The sequence below is a fragment of the Lactuca serriola genome, chromosome 4 (assembly GCF_051521515.1).
Source record: "Lactuca serriola cultivar US96UC23 chromosome 4, Lser_US96UC23_V15, whole genome shotgun sequence".
Lineage (NCBI taxonomy): Eukaryota > Viridiplantae > Streptophyta > Magnoliopsida > Asterales > Asteraceae > Lactuca > Lactuca serriola.
In genome coordinates this window covers 318,176,159-318,201,622 of record NC_136411.1, presented here as the reverse complement: position 1 = coordinate 318,201,622, position 25,464 = coordinate 318,176,159, and the positions used below count along the sequence as shown (strand labels likewise).

Genomic DNA, 25,464 nt, shown 5'->3' with positions numbered 1-25,464 from the left:
ACATAACATACAACCATAGAATACCATGCAGCTTACATATAGTTGCCATGGGCTACCCCCATGGTCTTTACCTTGAATGCCATGGGCTCCCCCATGGTCTGACATCCAAGTGTCATGGGCTACCCCATGGTCTTTACCTGGAATGTCATGGGCTCCCCCCATGGCCTAACATCCAAGTGCCATGAGCTACCCCCATGGTCTTCATATAAGTGCTCCGGGCTACCCCCGGGGTCTTCAGAAAATTAAATACATAACAATTGTCAATCCACATGTCACATAATGGGCCGGAATTGGTTCCTTCGACCCATTGATTTAGTGAGAAAACTCACCTCATACTGCTGATAAAGAATAACTGCATGGCTACCAGTTCAGAAATCTAGATGTGGGATCTAGAAGCTAAACCACTTCCAAGGCTTGCACAACAAGCTCCTCTTCTTGAAAAATCACTAAAATGGCCACCAAAGGTACTTTAAAGCTCAAGGATCACACTCACTAGCAAACTAGGGTTTATGGGACGAAAACAAGCAATGTAGGCTGATAAGGGTGAGGTCCAAAAGCCATAAGTGAGCTTAAATAGGGCTCGTGCCCTAATATTAAGGTTTTGTCTCTGGCCACGTATGCCTTGTGTACACCTTAGTATGCGTAGTGTACATGGTTGAAGTCTGTGTCCAAAACTCCCATGTACACTAAGCGTACACATATGTACGCCCAGCATGCGGAGGTGTCTCCCATGCAAAAATAAATTTATTCCAAGGTTTAAAAGGTAACATACCAAATTTCGAGTGTTACAAATCTCCCCCACTTGAATTAGACTTCGTCCTCGAAGTCTGCCATCGCGAATAATTTTGGGTAGTGTTCTCTCATCTCGTTTGTCGGTTCCCACGACCACTAGGAGCCCTTCAATGCTACCATTGCACCGTTACCATATTCACCACCTTATTACACTGAGTCTTAGTCTTCTTATCAAGAATCATGATGGTCTTCTCCACATAATTCAGGCGCTCATCCACCTGAATATCATCTAACGAGACCACTACAGAATCAACGGCTACACATTCCCGCAACTAAGATGTGTGGAAAGTGTTATGGATCTAAATGAGCTCATCCGAAATATCCAGCCGATATGAAACCATGCCAACCTGGGAAAAAATCTTGAATGGACCAATGAATCAGGGGACTAGCTTGCCCCTCCTCCTAAATCGGATGACACCTTTCCAAGGTGACACCTTTAGCAACACCAGGTCTCCCACCTGAAACTCGCGATCCTAACAGCGCTGGTCTCCATAAATCTTTTGCAACTCTGTACGACCTGCAGCCTGTCATGCACCTGCTAAATCAACTCAGTGGTCTTAAGCACTACCTTCGTGCTTCCCATGAACCGATGCCCTACCTCTCCCCAACAAACTGGGGTCCTACACCTCCTTCCATACAACATCTTGAAAGGACATCGATAAATACTAGCATGATAACTGTTGGTGTAGGAGAATCTGCCAATGGAAGGCAGGTATCCCAATTCCCTCCAAAATCCAGCACACAAGGCCTAAGCATATCCTCAAGTGTTTGGGTTGTCCGCTCGCTCTGATCGTCAGTCTGGGGGTAGTATGTTGTACTAAAATGAAACTGAGTGCCTAACTCCTCATGGAACTTCCTGAAAATCACGATCCGAGACCACATAAACTGGCACCCCATGCTGAATACCACCTCCCGAACATAAATATCTGCTAACTTTTTTGTGGATATGCTCTCGGCAATCAGAATGAAATGCGTACTCTTAGTCAGTCTATCCACAATAACCCATATAGAATCAACACCATGTGCCATCTTGGGTAACTTAGTGATGAAGTGCATAGTGATCTCCTCCCATTTCCACATAGGGATGGGTAACGGCTGCACCTTGTCGTGAGGTCTCTGATGTTCGGCTTTGACCTTCCGGCAAGTCAAACACCGCTCAACAAACCAAGAAACCTCCCTCTTCATAAAGGGCCATGTGCCTCCTCCAAAATCATATGTCTCACCCTACCTGATGCTGGAACATAAACTCTACCACACTGGGTCAATAATCCCAGACTGTCTCTAACAAACAACAAAATCTGCCCCCTAATCCACTCAGTCTTCCAATTTTCCTTCTTCAACCCTTTTACCTAAGCTTCCTTGATCAAATCTATCAAGGGTAAAGTTATAGTCATTCTCAAGAAAATATCCCAAAGCGGTGAGCACACCACCTTACGGCGCAAAGCTTCGGCCATGACATTGGCCTTCTCGGGGTGGTACAAAATCTTGCAATCGTAGTCTTTCACCACATCTACCGCCTCCGTTGTCGCATATTTAAATTCGGCCGATCCATCAAATACTTCAAGCTTTTGTGATCGGTGTAGATAGTGCATCGGACCCCGTACAAGTAATGCCTCCAGATTTTGAGGGCAAACACCACTGCCCCCAACTCCAAATAATGCATGGGGTAATTCACCTCATGAGGCTTCAGCTGCCTCGAGGCATAAGAAATCACATGCCTTCTCTACATAAGGACAACTCCCTAACCCAAAATAGAAGCATCACAATAAACCACGAAATAATCCAATCCCTCGATTAACCCAAGAATCAGGGCCTCGCACAATCTCTACCTCAAGGTCTCGAAAGCCAACTGCTAATCTGAACCCCATCGAAAGGTCACATTCTTCTTGGTCGAGTGGGTCAAAGGTATTGTAATCTTAGAGGAGTCCTGAATAAATCTCAGATAATACCTCGCAAGACCTAAGAAACTCCAAATCTCGAATGTATGTTTCAGGACCTCACGCATCATAGCCTTGATCTTGGCCGGATCCACCAAGATACCAACCTAATTGAGGATGTGCCACAAAAATTGCACCTCACACAACCAAAACTCGCATTTAGAGAAATTGGCCACCAAGGTCTCCAACACCTTTCCCAAATGTTGCTCATGCTGCTCCTTGGTCTTGGAGTAGACCAGAATATCATCAATGAAAACAATCACAGACCGATCCAACATCGGCCTGGAAACCCGTTTCATGAGATCCATGAACATTGCTGGTGCATTGGTGAGCCCGAATGGCATCACCACAAACTTGTAAGGCCCATAACGAGTTCTAAAGGTTGTCTTCTGCACATCCTCATCCCTGATCTTCGTCTGATGGTATCCTGACCAAAGATCAATCTTGGAGAACCAAGATGCACTCTAAAGCTAATCAAATAAATCATCGATCCTCAGCAGTGGGTAATGGTTCTTCACCGTCAGCTTGTTTAATTTCTGATAATCGATACACATCCTGTGTGACCCATCCTTCTTTTTCACGAACAGGATTAGTGCTCCCCATAGGGAACTGTGCGGGTAAATAATACCCTTTTCTAGCAGGTCCTACAGCTGCATAGACAACTCCTGCATCTCAGGCAGGGCTAGGCGATATGGCACCTTTGCGATAGGAGTCGAACCAGGCATTGAATCAGTGCGGAACTCAACATTCCTCTCGGGAGGCACTCCCAGAAACTCCTCTGGAAAAACATCAGGAAAGTCCCGCACAATGGCTACCCTAATCAACTATCTCATGGTGTCAACCTGTGTATCCGAAACATAAGAAAAAAACCCAGAACAACCTTGATGAAGAAGCATCCTAGCCCTTGCAGTTGAACAGAGAGCTGGCCCATGTGAAGCTCTCTCACTAGGAATAACGAAATCTCCCCCACTTGGGGAAAAATCTCACCAACTGCCAGTCATAATCAATCATAGCTCCATTGGGCCCGAACCAGTCCATCTCGATGATCACCTTCAATCCCCTCAAAGGAATTGGTAGCAAGTCGATCGGAAACCTATCACTGAACATGTTCAGAACACATACTTGGAATACCCTCACGACGCTCACAATACGATCATCCGCAATCTCTAACTCCAGAGGGGAATCCATAGTCCCCGAAGCGTCTCGAAACTTCTTGTTGGGCGCAAGAGATACAAAGGATCAGGTAGCCCTCTAATAAATTAAAACATGATTCGATAACCCATTGAACAAAAAGGTCCCTATATAAAATCACAACAAACATAAGCGTAACAAGAAAACAATAAAGAAAGAGATAAATTGCATACCAGCAACGACATATGGTGCTACTCGAGCCTCATCAGTGGTTAACTGAAACGCGCAGCTCTTAACTGTAGTAGCCTCTGCCTTACCCTAACGGCCATTATTAATCCTCAAGGTGGTTGGTGCATGCGTCACCACTGCTCCACCGGACAACCTCGGACAATCAGCATTTTTATGGCGGGTCTAGTTGTTGTGGATACAAATCAAGCCCTTATTGGGGCACTTCTGCTCATGGGGCCTGATTGGCCACAACCATAACATACAGGGCCTTCTACTCAACATGAAACACTGTGTAGCTTGCCGCACTTGGCACAACGACCCTAGCCCTGCTGGCCTCTGTTGGAAGTATCGGGGGTCTTGGGCTTCTTAGCCTGTCCCACTGTTGTCTGAACCTGTTGGGTTTTGAGCACTATAACACTCTTATGGTGCACATGCAACCCTAAATGATTTGGATCTATGTTTTCTCTAATTTACCATTCATTTTCAAATTTTTACAAAGCACTCTCCCTAGTTAGCATATAATAAAAGCTATACAATATAAACTTAGTTTGGATGCTTACCTCTTGAGTAGGGTATAGTTCTTGACCTTTGAAAGCTTGAGCACCCCAAGTGTGATGCCTCTAATGGTTCACAATCACCAAATGCAAGAGGAGTCTTGAGAGAATATGTTACATAGCACAAAATCAACTTCATACTCTTGGAAAGTTAGTGTCAACCGATTTTGGCTGTAGAGGGGTTTATTTATAGTGTAGCAAATGGGAGGGTTACACCTTGTAAACCCTAATGACCCATGACTTTCCACATTCCTATGCTCCATGGGTTTAACCGCCATGGACTATCCATGGATTAGTTTAGCCCGTCTACATAATTATGGATCATTGTCCCACACTATAAGATCATTGATTTACATAATCAATCCCCATATATTTAATTAGTCTCTTTTGACCACTAAATTAATTCCAATTTAATTCTTGATCAATACTAATTAAATAATATGATTTCATATTAATATATTATACTTATAATATATTAATAAATCATAAATAACCTTATTCTCAAAAATCTATCCTATCAAATTGCACTGATGAAGGCAACCCAAAATGACCATGCTACAATTGGGTCAAGTACATCTCAGTTATAGTTATGGGCTTAGACACCAAATCTGACAGTCTCTCACTTGGATAAGTCTAGTAACTATAGTTTTCAATGTAACTTCAGGATCCGACTTAGCAATCGTAAGCTTTCAAAAGTCGTTGTCAACTCTGGCCCATTGAGTGACACATCCTTTAGATAAGGGATCTTATACTCCTCCGTTCTCAAGATATCAGTTGGACAAATACATGGAACAATGTCATACTTATTGTCCAACAGTTTGTTTCTTGATATTTGATTCGTCTGACATAGAACATAACTGAAAACATCAATTTAGTTCTGACTGGCCCGACACATAAGTCAAAACAGAATCATCAAAGGGCCCAAGATATCGCTTTTAATCCTCTTAGGATAAAAGGAAACACATAAACATCGACATTATATGCTTGTACTAACTACTCATAAAATCATGCACAACGACACGTTTATAACATCAAGTTATTGATGTGTTTTCGTGCCATCAATGCACAATCAACTCGTAGTCAACAAATCATATATCTTGGTTTGAAGACTATATGATATTATCGTTTAACAATTACTCGTGATAAATTCCATGAAGTAATTCAGGTGAGTGCGGGTTGATCCAATACTTAAATCTTATTTCAGAAGCACTCATGAATGGTGTAGCAACTGTTGCTATGCGTAACACCTTAGACAATCTACAAGCCAACTCATGACAATCTTCTTTCATACCTACTTCCAATGTATGATCGATTGTGGATGGTTTGAATAAATCTTAATATTCTGGAAGTCAAAACATGCAAAGTGAAACAATAGTAAATAATTAACACAAGACAGTAACTCTACTTATAAATAAAACTCCATTTATTCATCATCAAATGTCAATTACAATTTAGCTATTACAATTTTAGATTTATCTAATCACTAAAAATAATATCATCCCTTAGCCCAATACCCCTTGCATGCTGCAAGTGCTTAACCCTAGTTAGTCCCTTTGTAAGGGGATCTGCTGGGTTGTCCTCTGACAATATCTTCTTCACCACGAGGTGTCCTTCTTCTACTTGATGTCTTATGAAGTGGTACTTTCTGTTGATATTCCTGGATCTTCCATGATCTCTCGGTTCCTTGGTTAAGGAAACCACCCCTTCATTATCACAGAAAATTTCCACAGGCTCCTTTATGGATGGAATTACTCTAAGGTCTCTGATGAAGTTTTTCAACCATATCGCCTCCTTCGATGCTTCTCTTGCTAATATGTACTCTAATTCTCACGTTGAATCAGCTATAGTTTCCTACTTGGAACTTTCCCATGTCACTGCTCCTCCATTCAGGGTAAACACCCAGCCCGAATGAGAGCGGAAATTATCTCTGTCGGTTTGGAAGTTGGCGTAACTATACCTTGTCACTCTTACGTCATCACTCCCACTGAGGGTAAGGACCCTGTCCTTAGTCCTCCACAAGTACTTAAGAATGTTCTTAACCGCAGTCTATTGAGCTTTACCAGGGTTCCCTTGATATCTGCTGACCATGCTCAAAGCAAAGGCCACATCAGGGCGAGCACAAGTCATAGCATATATGATGGAGCCAACTGCGGAAGCATATGGTATTCGACTCAACTCTGCTATCTCAGCCTCTATACTCAGACTCTGAGTCTTACTCAGTTTTGTATTGCTTTGGATAGGTAAGTCACCTTTCTTGGACTCCTCCATCCCGAAACGTTTCAACACCTTGTCCCAGTAGGTATTTTGACTAAGTCCTATTAGTCTTTTACTTATGCTTTTCAATATCCTTATACCTAGGATATAGGTGTTGGGTTTTGAGCATTCTAACACTCCTATGGTGTACATGCAACCCTATAAACCTTGGATCTATGTTTTCTCTATTATACATGCAAATAAGAACTTTCCAAGGCTTTAATCCTAACTAGCATACTATGAGGTAACTATACTACAAAGACTAGTTAGATGACATACCTTTTGGTGTAGTTTGATGTCTTCAAGCTTTAAGAGCTTAGCCCCAATAGTGTGGAAGCCTCAAATGGAATCACAAATCACCAAAACACCTTGGAAGACTCTAGAGAATATGGATACTTGGTTCTCTCTAGTAAAATTGGCTATCCCTCTTAGTGTACCCACACTAGTGCCCATTTTACCAACCAATGACATCTTTCTATAGTGTGGAGGATTAGGGTTAAACCCTAATACCCATGACCTTTCATTTCCTAGGATCCATGGGTTAAAGCTCCATGGACTATCCATGAAGACTTAGCCCAACCTAAATGAACTTGGCCCACTACACATATATATCTAAGAGTCCATATTTAATTAGTTCATTTTGATCACTTAATTAATTATAAATTAATTCTTGATCAATACTAATTAAATAATATAATTATATTAATATATTAGAACTTATAATATATTAATATAAATCATAAATATACTATTCTCAAAATACTATCCATATAAATTGTGTCGGTGAAGTGCAACCCAAATGGATCATGTCGGGTCGGGTCAAGTACATACCAAATATAGTTATGGACTTGGACATTAATCCAACAGTCTCCCACTTGGATAAGTCTAAAACTATTATTGAGTATGACTTCAAAACCTAACTGGCAATCGTAGCTCTTAAAGCCGCTATCGAACTCTGATCTTGTCAACGAACTTGTCCATTAGATAAGGGATCATATATTCCTCCATTCTAAATATCATATGGACTGAGACATGGATTATAATCATTTTCTCTGTCTATTTGTTGTTTCCTGATTTCCGATTCATGATGACTGACTGATTGAACAAATCAAATCAGTCCTGGCTTGGCCAAGCACTCACATGTATCATCATTAAATCATCGAGGAGCCCACAGATATCGCTTTTATCCCGAAGGTAAAAGGAATGGATAAAATTCGACTCATATGGCTTGTTCTACTACTTGTTGAATCATACACAAAGGCACGTTTTATAACACCGAGTTACCGAATGCGTTTTTGTGCATTCAATATACAACCAACTCATAGTAACAACTCATATCTCTAGGTTTGAAAAATATAAGATATTATCATCTCATGATCACTCGTGATAAAATCCATGAAGTGATTCCGATGAGCTCGGGTTGAATCCAATACTCAGAACTTATGAGCACTCATGAGTGTTGTATCCCTTTGTACACCATCTTAGACCTCTACAAGCCAACCCATGACAGTCTTAATTCATATCTACTTCCAACATATGACCGACTGTGGATGGTTTGAATAACTTAGTCATTCCAGAAGAATAACCTAGTTTATTCTGGAAGTCAAAACATGCAAAGTGAAACACAAGAATAAATGAATAAAATATGGTATCAAACCCTATGAATATAAATAAACACTTTTATTTATCACCATACTAATTACTCATTATTTAGTGTTTCGGTTTTATCAACTTTATACTTGAATTTAAAACAATAGTTGTCCCATGCTCCAAGCATGTACACTATGTTTTCTAAACACTAGTCATGCCATACACAAAGTATGCATACTATGTTTGTCTATGATCTTTACTTTGTGAAATAGATCAATTGAGCATAACTCCAATGATCATCTTTTCACAGTCCCAAACCCTTACTGCAAATGCAAGAATTCCAAATTCATGCCATTTACTGAAATCTGCTAGATTCTAAACTTATATGCATTGATTCTCTTGTAATGATTATGCACAAATTCAACCAGACTTGGCAACAATCATTACAGAGTATTCCAACGGAGATCAACTCCTTGGAAACATCCTTCTTGCATTAAGTTTCCTAATCTTACAGATTGAATACTTTCTAACTTTGAACCATTTCCATATTCCATTTTGACTATCACTTCCGAACAAGAGTTGCCTCTTTTCAGACTATGTCAATATGGTCCTTCCAAAGTCAAAACTATACTTCCAACTGTCCTTGAGCAACCAATCCTTGGTAAACCTTAGATTGTCCTCAAAAATTGCTTAATCATTTTAGTCATATCCAATTCTATACCTTTTCCCTTCTTAATGTCCCAGGCATTTGGAAAATTTTAGAAAGGATGAATATAGTACATGTAATCGATCCTATATCTGAAGCATATGGGACACGATTCATGATGTCTCACATAAAGACTAAACCAGTCTTTTGCTATAATATTTCCATTTCTATTTGCCAAGTTCTCATAATTCAGATTATGAAAAGGGATGTCGTAATCATAATCAAATTTTAGAACGCAAACAATGAACCCATATATAGAATTTCCTTATGTTGAGCCATTCCAACATGAAATTCATATATATTCTTGACTAAATACGATTAAGACCTCAAGCTAAGCTTTTAGATTTGAGATGAAGTATAATATCCTCTCCCTTAATTATAGCAAAAACAACTTTTTTCCCAATTGAGACCTTTTGTTTTTCTATAATTAACATTGCTAACTTGCAACCTTTATCATAATTATCATGCTCCCACTAACATGATGATTAATAGCATAACACTTATGCTCCCACTAGCTTTGACATGTACCCAGAAATCAACTGGACTTCTAGAAATCAATACTTTATTGACTTTCTTACCAAAGTTCAGATTTCTGATACTAGATTGCCTTGATAAGACTTTATCAAAATCACACACCTCTCTTAGATAGCTCACAAGTGTGTCTAAACAATTTCAGAACTATGAAAAGGGATGCCGTAATCATAGTCTAAATTGTTTAGACCTTTTGCCATTTCTCATAAGTCAATGTTAGTGTGTCAGTTAACCACACACCCTCCACTAACGACTTTGAGAACAACAAAAGTCACAATTGCTATCTACTTAGTGAAAGAGTTTCCTTACCATCATTTTCATGAATCAAATAGAAACCTTATGACACTTAGATTTTATGGTGTAAGCATTCCTATCCATGTGAATTTGTCAAAACCATAACCACATGACTAGGTTAGTGACAAATCCTAACTCATATGGATTGAACTTGTGCAATCTTAACTTCTTGCCACCTGGCAGCTCAAGGGCCTGCCATTGCTTCCAAGTAGTTATCCAAATAATTGAGAACATGTAGAACTCAAATGTATAGCCAATTTAACTGGAATGGGCACAGAAATGTCAACACGATAGGTTATAAACCTCTAGTTGTGTGCTAGTGATGAAATACAGGTTTTTGTTCTTGATTACTTCTTGAAACCCTTTCAGGATCTTTTAGACTCCCACTATCTCCTTGACCTATAAGACTTTCTTGCCAAATATTCAAGAGATAGTGTGTGGATTCTAATCAAGACAGACACTTAACACAATTAGCCTTAGTTGATCTTTGTTTTATCCAAAATATCACAACTTACCAATTTCAATTGTACAAGAGTAGAAAACTTTTACTCTTACATTTGACAAGTGTTTTAAACCTTCTTTAAGACATGTCACTTAAGTTACAATCTTAGAGTATAACTCTATGAACTGTTTTCGAATGAAATATGAATCATCTTCTTGATTTAACCACTTCAACAATTCATAACTCCTCTTCTTAACTCTCAGAATGTACTTAGAGGATGAATTGTGATAAGGTCTCAAAATCATTAAGATGATCTTAAAACATGATACTAAAAGGACTCTCCTATCTTTTCAGATTTGAGAAACTTTTATCCTTCTGCCTAATTTGATTCTTCTTATTCGTTCTGTCATACATTGAAAATTTTTCCAATGCTTCAGAATTATACTTAAGCTTGTAAATATAATCATATTTACTAAACCTTAGTAAATCATGACGAATAGTCTTATCCATATTTTGTGGTGGACTTTGACAAGTGCACAAGAAAGTGTACTTGATCCCTTAGTCCTTCTCTTGACTCACACATCCATGTGAACAAGTAGTTAGTCTTAATTTTCCAATGCTCGAAAGTTCTCATTCATCATACTATACAACTTGCATGATTCCAAGTTTCTATCCAACTGAAACTTGGGTGATGAGAATTTTTCCTTATTTGGTAAATTTAGACACTACCACAAATGAAAGACTCAAATTCATATTTCCAATATTGCTATCAATGGAATCATATAAACAACATCTTTTTTTCCAAATGCCATTGTAAGGGTATTTTTTTAAAATAAATAAAATTAAAAACTTTTATTTTATTTTAAAACTTTGCGGAAAAACTAATCCTTACAATGCAGATGTATATGAAAACTTATTGTCATCTATTCCTAGGCAATCTATCATAACTCTTAAGCACGTGCTCAAAATTCTTATCACCGAACCATGCGATCGTAATCCATCTACGCGATCAGAATCAACATATACTTCCTTTAAGTTTCTTTACTTTTCTTTGATTCTTAAAACATCAACATGTGACCCAGCCACATCATGTAATAAGAATCTCCAAGTAGGAACTTAATAGAGTTAGACCATGGACTTTAGCTGAAATAAAGTCAAACTTATTGACTTTATCATCCTTAGGTAAGTTTGGCAGCTTCATAACCAAAGCCCCTTCCTTTGGCAATAGAAATATATGGATCCTTAGGTAATAGTACATGGGGCTATCTCAGACTTAGCCTTTCTCTTTACCATTTGGTCAACCAAGTTGACTATGGCCAATCCCTTTCCATTGGGAAGACAATGCATTTCTGGATTTCCTGTGTCACTATTGTCCCTGTCCATAAAGTTTTGGGAAGTTGATCTCCTAATCAAATTTGCTTTACTAGTACACTAAATCATTTCTGATTTAGCAGAACCAAGCAAATAGATAGGATCATTAAGGGTCTTGTCATAGTCTATCTCATAGGAGTCCAAAAGGAACTCACTATGTGACTTAGAAAGTGATTGAACCACTAACTTTCTCAAGACTTTGACACCCAACTCTCCCGGCTTGTCAGCATGTGACTTCATCTCCAAGATGTGATCACACCTAGACCTTGCCTTGCCAATAGGGCTTGAGTGACCTTGAACTTGTGGGTTAGGGAGAATAATTGGAGGAGGTGGACGAAGTGAGGTTCCAAGATATTTGGGAAGATCATAGATGTCTGAACTTGACATCTTTTGGGAGATATTCAAGATAGTTGATTTAAAGTCCTTAATATAACACCCAATATGAAATATTAAGGCTAGGTCCCAACAAACTATTTTATAACTTGGAAGAGGGATGCCATAATCCAATCTATAGAATATTTGAAGGTAGGCGAATGACGATTCACCAATTTCCACCATGAAAAACGAAATAATTAATTAGGTTTTAATTGGATTTGAAATTCCTAGATCTTTGAGATTCATTGAACTTTCAATGGCATGTTTCAATCTCGAGTGTTCCCTTCAGGTTTTGTGACTGGGATGCCGAGGATCACAAAAAAAGGTGTGAAGTAACAATGCAAATTACTTGGTACCCTTAAGTGTTTACCCCTCAATCGATGTGCTAGTTAACCACACACGCTCCATCGATACTATGATAAGCATTAAGTTACCCTTTGCCTACCTTGTTAAATACGAGTTAGTGTGCCGGTTAACCACACACGCTCCACTAACCGACATAAACAAAGTGCAAAGTGTAATTTCATGGATTAGCACCTTATTCACATTTTCCTAAGTAACTAAGATTGGGTATTATTAAGAGTTTAGTTACTTAGTATTTATCATTAATACTTTTAATGAATGGAGAATTATAGTCCTGTCAAACCCGTTCGGCTAACAACCCTCCACCAATCAAGGAAGCGGTGGGTGAGAGTGGACACCCATTAAACTGCCATTTTATAGGCAGTAACCTTATACCCCCCCCCCCCCTTATAGACCGACTTCGTGAATGAGGCCTACTAACGGTAAGAATGACTTTACTCTTATACATATATATATATATATATATATATATATATATATATATATATATATATATATATATATTATTAACTTATAATATTATAAAGTATAAGGGTTGAATTTTAACTCTTTAAAATTCTAAGGGCTTAACTTGGAATTAAAGTATTCATAAAAGAAAACTTTTCAAATTCCAAAACTTGAGGGAAAGTTTTGAAACTATTCAAAACTCTTTTATTTTCATAACTTATGAGTTTTAATTAAAGTATTAAAACTTTTAATGAAGAGACTCTTGGACATCCATAACTTGAGGACAAGTTATGGAGCCATAAAAACTATTTATAAGAAAAGACTCTTCATTTTTTTATAACCTAAGGCATTTTTATGAGTTTTTAAGATTCATAATTGTGACTTTTCATTTAACTTGAGGACAAGTTACAAAAACACATTTTATGAACAACTTTTAGATTAATTTGGATTGAAAACATCTAACACATATTTTTCATTGATCTAAAAAATAACTCATAAAACAAGGAAACATAAAACTTTTGGTAATCCATAACTTATGGAGTTAAATGTTTGTTTTATGATGAAACTTTTCATATTCCATAACTTAAGAATAAGTTATGGAATTCTTTAAAACATTAACACCAAATTTTGTAACTCCATAAAAACTTTGAATCAATTTTTTTAAAACCTTTTCATATCCATAACTTATGGATGTTTCAAAAAACTCTTTAGGTTAAACTTTTAAAAATAATAAAATAATCATATCATTTTATCCTTTACTAAATTTGACCTAATTCAACTCATATAGCAAATGATTCAAATTATACAAATAATTAGTTTTTCACAAAAAAAAAAGTAATTATCTTAAAATTTGACAAACGTCATGTTTTTTTTCAACTTTGAAAATAAAACATTTGCATCAATATAACAGAAAACAACCCATGGCTCTGATACCACTGTTGGGTTTTGAGCATTCTAACACTCCTATGGTGTACATGCAACCCTATAAACCTTGGATCTATGTTTTCTCTATTATACATGCAAATAAGAACTTTCCAAGGCTTTAATCCTAACTAGCATACTATGAGGTAACTATACTACAAAGACTAGTTAGATGACATACCTTTTGGTGTAGTTTGATGTCTTCAAGCTTTGAGAGCTTAGCCCCAATAGTGTGGAAGCCTCAAATGGAATCACAAATCACCAAAACACCTTGGAAGACTTTAGAGAATATGGATACTTGGTTCTCTCTAGTGAAATTGGCTAGCCCTATTAGTGTACCCACACTAGTGCCCATTTTCCCAACCAAGGACATCTTTATATAGTGTGGAGGATTAGGGTTAAACCCTAATACCCATGACCTTTCATTTCCTAGGAATCCATGGGTTAAAGCTCCATGGACTATCCATGAAGACTTAGCCCAACCTAAATGAACTTGGCCCACTACACATATATATCTAAGAGTCCATATTTAATTAGTTCATTTTGATCACTTAATTAATTATAAATTAATTCTTGATCAATACTAATTAAATAATATAATTATATTAATATATTAGAACTTATAATATATTAATATAAATCATAAATATACTATTCTCAAAATACTATCCATATAAATTGTGTCGGTGAAGTGCAACCCAAATGGACCATGTCGGGTCGGGTCAAGTACATACCAAATATAGTTATGGACTTAGACATTAATCCAACAATAGGCAGCTTCTCTCAGGTCCTTCATAGTGAAACACTTCCCAAGCTAGGACTTGACCTCTTGCAAGGTTGGGATGTCATTTCCTATCAGAAGTATATCATCTACATACAATACCAGAAAGCTGACTATACTCCCACTAGTTTTGACATATACACATGACTCATCCTTGTTTCTCAAAAATCCAAACTCTTTGACTTTCTCATCAAAACAAAGATTCCATCTATAAGATGCTTGTTTTAATCCATAAATGGATTTCTCAAGCTTACACACCCTACTAGGGTACTTTTCATTGACAAAACCCTCTGATTGACTCATGTAAACATCTTCAGCCAACTTTCCATTAAGGAAAGCAGCTTTGACATCCATTTTCCATATTTCATAATCATGAAATGCAAATATAGCCAACATAACCCTTATAGATTTAATATTTGCTACTCGTGAGAAGGTCTCATTATAGTCAACTCTTGGAGTTTCAATAAATCCCTTCTCAACTAATCGCGCTTTATATGTCTCTCTCTCTCTCTCTCTCTCCCAAATCTCTCTCAAAACCCTCTCTTAACTTCTTTATAATCACTCGGGGCATCCCGACCTTTAACATAGTCAAAAACCACTCGAAACAGGAAGATTAGTTGAAAAACAGCAAAATAGGGTTGAAGCCCCTTAGGACCGAAGCCCCCTCAGAACCAAAGCCTATACAGTCAAACCCTCCTTTAGACCGAACCTACATTCGATTCGAGACCCACCTTCGATTCGGGTCCATCTTCGCTCCGAAACCCATTTTCGGTTCGTTTCACTCTCGGTTCCAACTACTTCCGGATCGGTTCGGTTCAAGCCCCTTCGGCCGAAGCTACTTTCGGTTCTATCTGAGAACCTTGGCCTTTTAGCCTCATGGACCGAGACCTTCAGTTCTGACCCTCAGAACTTCGCAGATTCGCCTCTTGGTCCCGGTTTTTTACCTCTTTCGCGTTTTAAGCCCATTTTTTGATGATTTTGACCGGGGATTTTCACCCAAACTCATATTTTGACATATAAGACCCCATAAATTCATATTTTAATCATATTTTGGGGAAATCTTTACTATAGATAATATCTTTTGTACAAGACATTTCTAAGGGTTAGTTGACTTTTTCAAGAAGTTATGACACCATACCCACTTTATGTCACTATTCACACCTTACCATATCAAATCATTGTCCTTTTTATGCATTTCCAACACTCCATCATATTTACTTCCACAAAATCCACTCAAGACCCTATATTCTTCACCTTTTCTCAAAAGTTTCATTCATCACATTCAAAGATCACACACTCTCTCTCTTTCTTTCTCAACTATTTCTTCCTGGAACCAAGAACTTCAGGAGGTCATGCGTTCTCCCCCCCCCCCCACATTAGTTAATCTCTTCATTCCCACTCTTGAATATTCTACACACCCTCACTCAAATCATGGATTTTCTTATGCAAATATAGTCATATTAGTTCTTAGATCTTCAAATCCTCAAGCATTCGCCAAGTGTTCTTGACTTCGAAACCCCTCTTATTCAACCATCCATCTCAAGAAAACACTCAAGGTGAGTTCATAACCCCTTTCTTTTCATGTTTTCATCCAGATTTATGGGGGAGAATACAAGTTACAACACCAAAACATGCTTAAATTCAAATGACAACTTTCAACAGAAAAGTGATGACTCAATCACGAACTGTTTTTGACAATTTTAACTCCATAACTTTCAAAACTGTTCAATATAAAAATATTTCAGATCTATACCTTTAAAATGACTACTTGCACATGTTCATAAGATTTTTCTACAATTTACGGTGATTTTTACAAAACTGTCTATCACTGTAGCAAAGATTTTGGACGAGTCAATGAAAATGGTCATTTTGACACTAGTTAGGAATCACTAAAATCATAATATAAATTGTGAATATACTAGACAAATTTTGTGAGCTTTTGGTGTTTACAGATTTAGATTTCGAATTATGATGATTTTTCTGTGAGTTTTACCAAAACAGTGACATCATGGTAAAACTAGACGCAAACAGTTTACAAGTTATTAAACGTTGTAATGTGTTGAGCAAAGTGTTTATCTATGATGACTACATATTTATTTGTGTTTTCTGTTAATATACACTTAAACAACAGAAATACTCTTTCATTAGAAGGATTTTTGGTCATCACAAACATACATGATGAACTATAATAAGTATAGTTTAATATTTTGCTATATTACCATTCACTACGAAAAGGTTCAATTCTCACTACAAACGGGTTTTTCATTACTAAGTAAATTCATGATAAGCTATAATTGGTATAGTTTATGCTACATCAACTCTATGAACTTACGAGGGTTATACTCCTACTACAAAAAGGTTTTTCAATTACACTACACGTAAACTCGTTAAATCCGCTTGTGAGACACTACTTCATTGTACTCTTAGAGTACTGGTTAAAATCATGTAGTTATAACCAGAGTCTCTTGTAGGGAGAGCGTGATACTTGTATATAGATCTATATTGGGATTGACAACCCACACCTTAGTTGCATGTAACAGCTAGACTGGCAGGTCTGGGGTGACAAATGTCATAACATTCTGACACCTGAAGAACGTCGTCACAGGCTATTATGTCAAACAGTATGGTTATAATAACTCACATAGGGAAATAACAATACACATAGTTTACAGGGATCTATAAGTCGAAAAGGGGTTTTATTTTTATAAAACTGCATACACTATTATAAGTATGGTAAAATACTTGTACAATTTGGGTCTTGAGTCTTAAGATTGCAACACATTTTATGAGGAAAATATTGGGATTTTTTTGTGCATACTTTACATTTACAAAGAAAGGATTTCTACTCTATATACAAAATCTTATGCACTCACCAACGTAATCCTTGACACACTTTCAAAATTTTCTTGTATTATTAGGTAATCAATAAATACAGGTGACTACTAGCTTTTGAGGATGGAACACTTCAGCATTAATCAAAACATTTTGTGATTATATTGTAATTGATTTTGAAACATGTACTCATATAAAACCATGTAACCTTCTCGATTATATTTATTATGGTTGTATTTACTTTGAGCACTATTATACTCATTGTTGTGATACTATACATGAAGTCCTCCACCCCCAGACGTTTCCGCCATCCTTGGTTTGGGGGTGTGACACTCGTCAATCGGTTCAACCAGAGTTTTGTCCTCGGGTTGAGTGCTAGTGTTTGAGGTTCCTTCATCACTTAAATCTTGAATCTCTTCATGGTTAATTTGCCTCCCACTATCCTATTGGCGTATGAGTTCTCTCTCGCGAAAGACTCCTCTCCTCGCAATGAACGCAACATTGTCACTCGGTCTATAGAAGAGATATCCAAAGGACTTCTTTGGGTGGCCGATGAAAATACATTGCTCACTTCGAGGTTCGAGCTTGTCGTCAGTCTCGCATCTCACGAAAGCCTTGCAGCCCCAAACCTTGATGTGGTCTAACGAGGGAACCTTTTTAGTAGGGACTAGATTAAGGATATGGGCGGCAGTCTCTAAGGCATACCCCCAGAATGAGATAGGTAACGAAGCTCGACTCATCATGGAAAGAACCATGTCTAGCAAGGTTCTATTGCGCCTCTCATCTAAACCATTAAGCTGTTGTGTCCTCGTTTGCGTCAATTGTGAAACAATTCCACATTCCTTAAGATAGTCAAGGAACTCGATACTAAGATACTTTCCTCCACGATTGGGTCGCAACATCTTTATCTTCCTGCCCAATTGATTCTCCACTTCTTTCTTAAACTCTTTGAACTTTTCAAAGGTTTCTGACTTATGCTTGATTAAGTACATATAGCCATACCTACTATAATCATCAGTAAAAGTCACATAGAAGCGGTTAGCATCCCTTGTGGCGGTTCTGAATGGTCCACACACATCAGTGTGTATAAGATCTAACAGACCTTCACCCCTTTCAAAAGTACCAGTAAATGGCGACTTGGTCATCTTTCCAAGTAAATAAGATTTGCAAGTGTCATTCGACTTTAAGTCGGATGACTCCAACATCCTTATGGAATTGGGCTATGCACTTCTTGTTGACATGTCCAAGACGACAATGCCACAAGCATTCCTTGTCCAAAACAATGGACGAATCAATATTTAACACATTATTTCCTAAGTTATCTACAACCATCACAGTTTCATATATACCATTAAAAGGTAATGCTTCAAAATAAAATACACCATTGTAATAAGCATTAATAGTACCAACTTCATTATCAAAGGAAAAGGTAAAAGCTTGTTTATACAAACAGTGAAAGGAAATAATATTTCTCGCCATATTGGCTAAGTAACAACAATTATTCAAATCTAAATTTAAACCATTTCTAAGCAATAAAGAATAAACTCCAATCTTGGTCACATGCAACGTTTTCCTATTTCCCATGATTAAGTCTATCTTCCCGTGCTCCACGTCCCTGCTTCTTTTTGGTCCCTGCAAATCAGAACAAATGTGAAATCCACAACCTGTATCAAGGACCCAAGAATTAACATCTGATGTGTTATTAGATTGAATAGTGTAAATACCTGCAAAGGAGGGCTTTATCTTCCCATCCTTTATGTCCTACAAGTACTTGGAGCAGCTTCGTTTCTAATGCCCTTTTTCAGGGCAATGGAAGCAATCAGCATCCTTCAGATTGGAAGAGGAATTAGCAAAACCAACTTTGGTCCCACTATAAGAGGATCCATCAAGAGACGTTCCCTTGCGGCTCTTGGATGGAGCCTTCCTCTTATTTCCCTTCCCATGTCTGATTGCCGGAACAAGGGCAGAAGTAGGAGTAGGAGTAAACACAACCGAATTGCCTTTCAGGTTGCTTTCTGCAGTCCTTAGAAGGCCTTGAAGCTTGCTAAGAGTGACCTCCTCCTTGTTCATATGATAAGTCATACGAAACTGATAATAACATGAAGGTAAATAGTGTAGAATTATATATATATATATATATATATATATATATATATATATGTGTGTGTGTGTGTGTGTGTGTGTGTCCAACTCTTCATCAAAATTGACATTCAATTTAAGCAAGCGGTCCACATATCTTTGCATCTTTTGCAAATAGGCTATGATGAACTCTCCATCCTTCATTATGGTTATGATCATGGAGGCAATGATCTCCTTACTCTCCTGCCGAACAATTTGATGGTATCTTTCCATCAAATCCTGATACATTTCATAGGGATTATAGTCCTCATAGGACTTCTGTAGCTCAGCAGTCATGGAAGCAATCATTAGACACGACACATTTGTTGCATCCCTCTCATGAATAGTGTGTTCAGCGATTTGTTTGGGAGTGGCCGTTGTTACATCAATCTCCTTAAGCTCTTTGTCTAGGAAATATTCTTTGTTCTCATAATGAATAGCCATTCTGATGTTACGAATCCAGTCACTGAAGCTCAAGCCTTTGAAAATGACCCTCCCACATAGGTCCATGAGGGAGAAAGAGCTGAAGGAATTGGTGTAGAAGCATTGTTTGGCATAGACGTCTGAAAAAGAAGAAGAATAAAGTTTAGTTTAGATGATAATCCTTAATATTACACCCAATATGAAATATTAAGGCTAGGACCAACACAATATTCTACGATTGCAAAGAGGGATGTCGTAATCCAATTGTAAAATATTTGAAGGTAGGTAAATGACGATTTACCAATTTCCACAATGAAAAACAAAATAGATTATTAAGTTTTAATTGGATTTGAAATTCCTAGATCTTTTGAGATTCATTGAACTTTTCAATGACATGTTTAAATCTCGATTGTGCCCTTCAACTTTGTGACTGGGATGCCAAGGATCACAAACAAGGTGTGAATAATCATGCAAATTAACTTGGTACACCCAATGTTACAAAGCACCTAATCAATGTGTCGGTTAACCACACACGCTCCATTGATCTATGATTAACACCAAGCTACCCTTTGCCACACATTGTCAGTCCCAGATTAGTATGTTGGTGAACCACACACACTCCACTAACGAATTAACAAGGTGTAAATTGTAAATTCATGGATTAGCACCATTTTCACATTTTTCCTAAAGTAACTAAGATTGGTATTTTAATAAAAGTTTAGTTACTTTATATTTATCATTATACTTTTAATGAGGGAGAACTAGTGTCCTATCCTACCCGTTCGGATAACGACCCTCCACCAGTCAAAGAAGTGGTGGATGAGAGTGGACACCCATTAGACCACCATTTCATAGGCAGTAACCTTACACCCCCTTATAGACCGGCTTCGTGAATGAGGCCTACTAACGGTAAGACTGACTAGTCTTATATATATATATATATATATATATATATATATATATATATATATATATATATATATATATATATATATATATATTAAACTTATAATATTATAAAGTATAAGGGTTGAATTTTAACTTATAAAACTCTAGGGTTTGGAATTAAATTTTCATTGATGAGACTCTACAAATTCCAAAACTTGAGGGCAAGTTTTGAAACTTATCAAAACTCTTCACATTCATAACTTAGGAGTTTAATTGGATTTTCATGAATGAGACCTTTCATTTTCCATAACTTGAAGACAAGTTATGGAGGTCATTAGGTCATTAAAAAATCATTTAGATCATTTTCTAACATCTAAAATTATCACATAATTTATGATCTAACTAAACTCAAAATCAAGATAATTTTCAAGTCGACAACTTGAAAGCAATTTTGTTTATCATATAAAACAACAATTATTTTAAAACTTTAACAATTATCTTGCAGTTGAATGAGTACAAACACTACCATATTGTAAAAAAACATTCCAATGAACCAAAACAGTTTGTGGTAGTGTTCCCAATCCAAACCAGACCAAGAAACACAGAGCATTCAACTCGTTGAGTGCATGAACTGGACTCGACGAGTTGCTCTGTTACTGAGTGGACTTGTCGAGTCAGTTCATGGACTCGGCGAGTTCATCAGTCAGAGGCCAGAATTTCGACTTTTTCAGCTTTGAAAAACTAGTAGGCATCAAATATAATAGAAAACCAACCTGGCTTTGCTACCATTGTTGGGTTTTAAGCACTATAACACTCCTATGGTGCACATGCAACCCTAAATGCTTTGGATCTATGTTTTCTCTAATTATACATGCATTTTTAATTTTTCCAAAGCATTCTCCCTAGCTAGCATATAATAGAAGCTATACAATATAAACTTAGTTTGGATGCTTACCTCTTGAGTAGGGTAGAGTTCTTGACCTTTGAAAGCTTTAGCACCCCAAGTGGGATGCCTCTAATGGTTCATAAACACTAAATGCAAGAGGAGGCTTGAGAGAATAGGTTACTTAGCACAACATCAACTTTACCCTCTTGGAAAGTAAGTGGCAACCGATTTTGGCTCTAGAGGGGGTTTATTTATAGTATAGCAAATGCTAAGGTTACACCTTGTAAACCCTAATGACCCATGATATGCTCCATGGGTTTAACCTCCATGGACTATCCATGGATTAGTTTAGCCCATCTACATAATCATGGATCATTGGCTCATACTATAAGAATCATTGATTTACAAGTATAATATATTAATATGAAATCATATTATTTATCAGTCTCTTTTGACCACAAAATTAATTCCAAATTAATTCTTAATCAATACTAGTTAAATAATATTATTTCATATTAATATATTATACTTTTAATATATTAATAAATCATAAATAACCTTATTCTCAAAAGTCCATCCTATCAAATTGCACTGGTGAAGGCAACCCAAAAGGACCATGTTATAATCAAGTCAAGTACATCCCAGTTATAATTATGGGCTTAGACACCAAATCCAACATAACCTGCTCCAACTCCCACTTCGTACGGAACTCTAACTCAATTTCCCGCTCACATGACTTCTCAATCATGTCATTTAGGGTTTTGCACCCTGAAAAAATCACAAACTCCCAGTTAACATCCCTCGGCATGGCATGATATGTGACATCCCCAATTTCTCGGCCAGAAAATACCGATTTGTTTATGCTTTGTTTTTAAAATCAGAGTAATCTTTTAAAGAAAATAGTTGCGGAATTTGTTCCCAAAATATGATAAAGATTTATCAAAGCATTTCTTTAAAGAAATGTATTTTCATTATATAACAAAATCTCAGGATGTCATGTTTCGATACAGACACATAAGCATAAACAAAAGTTACATTATTTACACTAAAGATTTTACATCTCCTTTAATCTCTTCGTGAAATATATCTTCGTATTGATACATGTGATACAAATAAAACTGAGTGGATCAAGCTTGGGAGTCTGATGAGCATATAGGGTTTTCAACCCACAATAATATAAGACAAAACTTCAAAAATGATCCCTGTGGTTTTCGAAAATATCAAGTTTAATCCCTAAGTTCAAAAAACCTCACAGATGGCCCCTGTGGTTTCAAAACTTTTAACATTTGGTCCTTCCAACTCACTCCGTTAGCATTTCACCGTTAAGTAAAGGGCATTTTTGTCTTTTCACTACCACATGGACCATTTATGAAGTTTTGCCTTATTTTTAAAAATATATATATTTAATATTAAAAGACTCTCTCTCTCTCTCTCTCGTATTTCTTTGGGATGTCCAAAAATCTTCCCATATTTACAGCAAACTCAAGCATGAGGCTTTATGTAACTTCAGACTCTACAACTCCCCATACGCCGAATCAAAATGTTCAGTCACCGGAGACATTCCTTTTCTAGTTACCCATCTCAGAGACAACCACAAAGTCGACATGCACACAGGCGGTACTTTTAACCATAGTTATGTCAAATCCAACCCCCGTGAAGTTGAAAACACTACCTGGATGCTAACAGTGAGTTCCCTTAACTTTTCCCCTGATTTCTGATTTCCAATTTTAGGGTTTTTTTCCTTTTTCTTTATCGGAGTAATGTTTTATGTTTGGCAGGTGTTCCATTGTTTTGGGCAGTACTTCTGTCTTCACTTTGAGGCGTTTCAACTAGGGATGACACTTGTTTACATGGCATTTCTTCGATTCATGGGGGATGAAAAAGACGCAAGGATTACAGCTATAGTTTAGAGGTCGGAACCAACGGGAGGAAGCTGATTTGGGAAGGAACACTGAGGAGTATCAGAGATAGACATAAGAATGTAAGAGAGTCATGATGGGTTGATTATACAGAGAAAGAGAGAATAAGGCCGATTTTAGGATTTTTGTTTTTCTTCCCCTCGTATCTTTCATTTTCCAGAATTTGTCATATTCAAGTTTGTTTAAATCATTTGGATCTTGAATAATGGATTTCAATTTGTTGTCAGTCTCTATGGTAGTATCGATTTGGATGTTGGACTTCAGTGTAGTTCATTTTGAGAAAAAATTTAGAACGACATGATACTTTGATACCCAGTGTTTGATCTGAAGTTCTTGTTTGTGTTTAATGGGTTGAATCGAAGAGGCCATGTTGCTGGAACAAATTTCAGTATGTTGATTCGATGATGTTTTGAAACATGGTAAATGAATTTGCAGGTCAAGGAATAATAAGTTGAATTTGTAAGAGAGAGAGAGAGAGAGAGAGAGAGAGAGACTTTTAATATTAAATAATTATTATTATTTTTTTACTAAAGAAAAACTTCATAAATGGTCCCTGTGGTAGTGAAAAGACAGAAATGCCCTTTACTTAACGGCTAAAAGCTAACGGAGTTAGCAAAAAGGACCATATGTTAAAAGTTTTGAAACCACAGGGACGATCCGTGAGGTTTTTGTAAATTAAGGACTAAACTTGATATTTTCGAAAACCACAGGGACTAAACTTGATATTACTATATTCAACCATCAAACAATCAACCCAATTACTCATCCCCATTATCTTCTTTATTTCTTAGGATTTTACCCTAAGAATTCAACTACCCGTCATTCATTCATTCCTAAGGATTGACCTAAGGAATTAGCACAAAATCTATTACTACATAAGGCGCATCTACCAACATCATCCTTTAAGCGCATCTGCCAGGATTACGTCATACACTATGAGGCGCGACTGCCAGGTTTATGACATTCTCTTTTAGGCGCATCTTCCGACATTATCCTATAAGCGTATCTGTCAGGATTATCCTATAAGCGCATCTGCTAGTATTATGACATTCTCTATTTGGCGCATCTTCCGACATTATCCTATAAGTGCATCTGCCAGGATTACGACATTCACTACTTGGTGCATCTACCGATATTATTCTTAAGCGCATCTGCTAGTATTATGACATTCTCTAATGGGTGCATCTGCCAATATCATTCTTAATCATCTTTCATACCTCATCATTTTATCACATACCAACTATCTCATCTACCCATGTTCTACCCAACATATTTGTAGATATAAAATACATATACAGTTTAACTCATTTAAAAACTATATAAAACATCCATTCCACACTCATCTCAAATAAACAACAATATATATACACATGGCACGTATTTTATAACAAATACTTCATATTTATGTGTTAGAAGAAAATATCCACACATTCACCCAAACATATACTTAATACATTCAAACAATACTTGTATTATACCCGTGTTTATGAAAGGGACTATACACCCACACATATAAACAATTTTATATTATACACATAGCACGTATTTCATAGCAAATACTTAATATTTATGCGTTAGAAGAGAGTAACTACACACTCACCCAAAACACATACTTAATATATTCAAACAATACTTGTATTAAAATTGTGTTTATGAAAGGGACTATACACTCACACATATAA

The 25,464-nt window shown here is 37.0% G+C and overlaps 1 pseudogene; it reads left to right on the top strand.

The window, feature by feature from the left end:
* The first annotated feature begins 380 nt into the window (after nt 1–380).
* On the top strand, nt 381–23,890 carry LOC145099533 (E3 ubiquitin-protein ligase SINAT3-like; annotated as a pseudogene).
* Nucleotides 23,891–25,464: the final 1,574 nt, after the last annotated feature.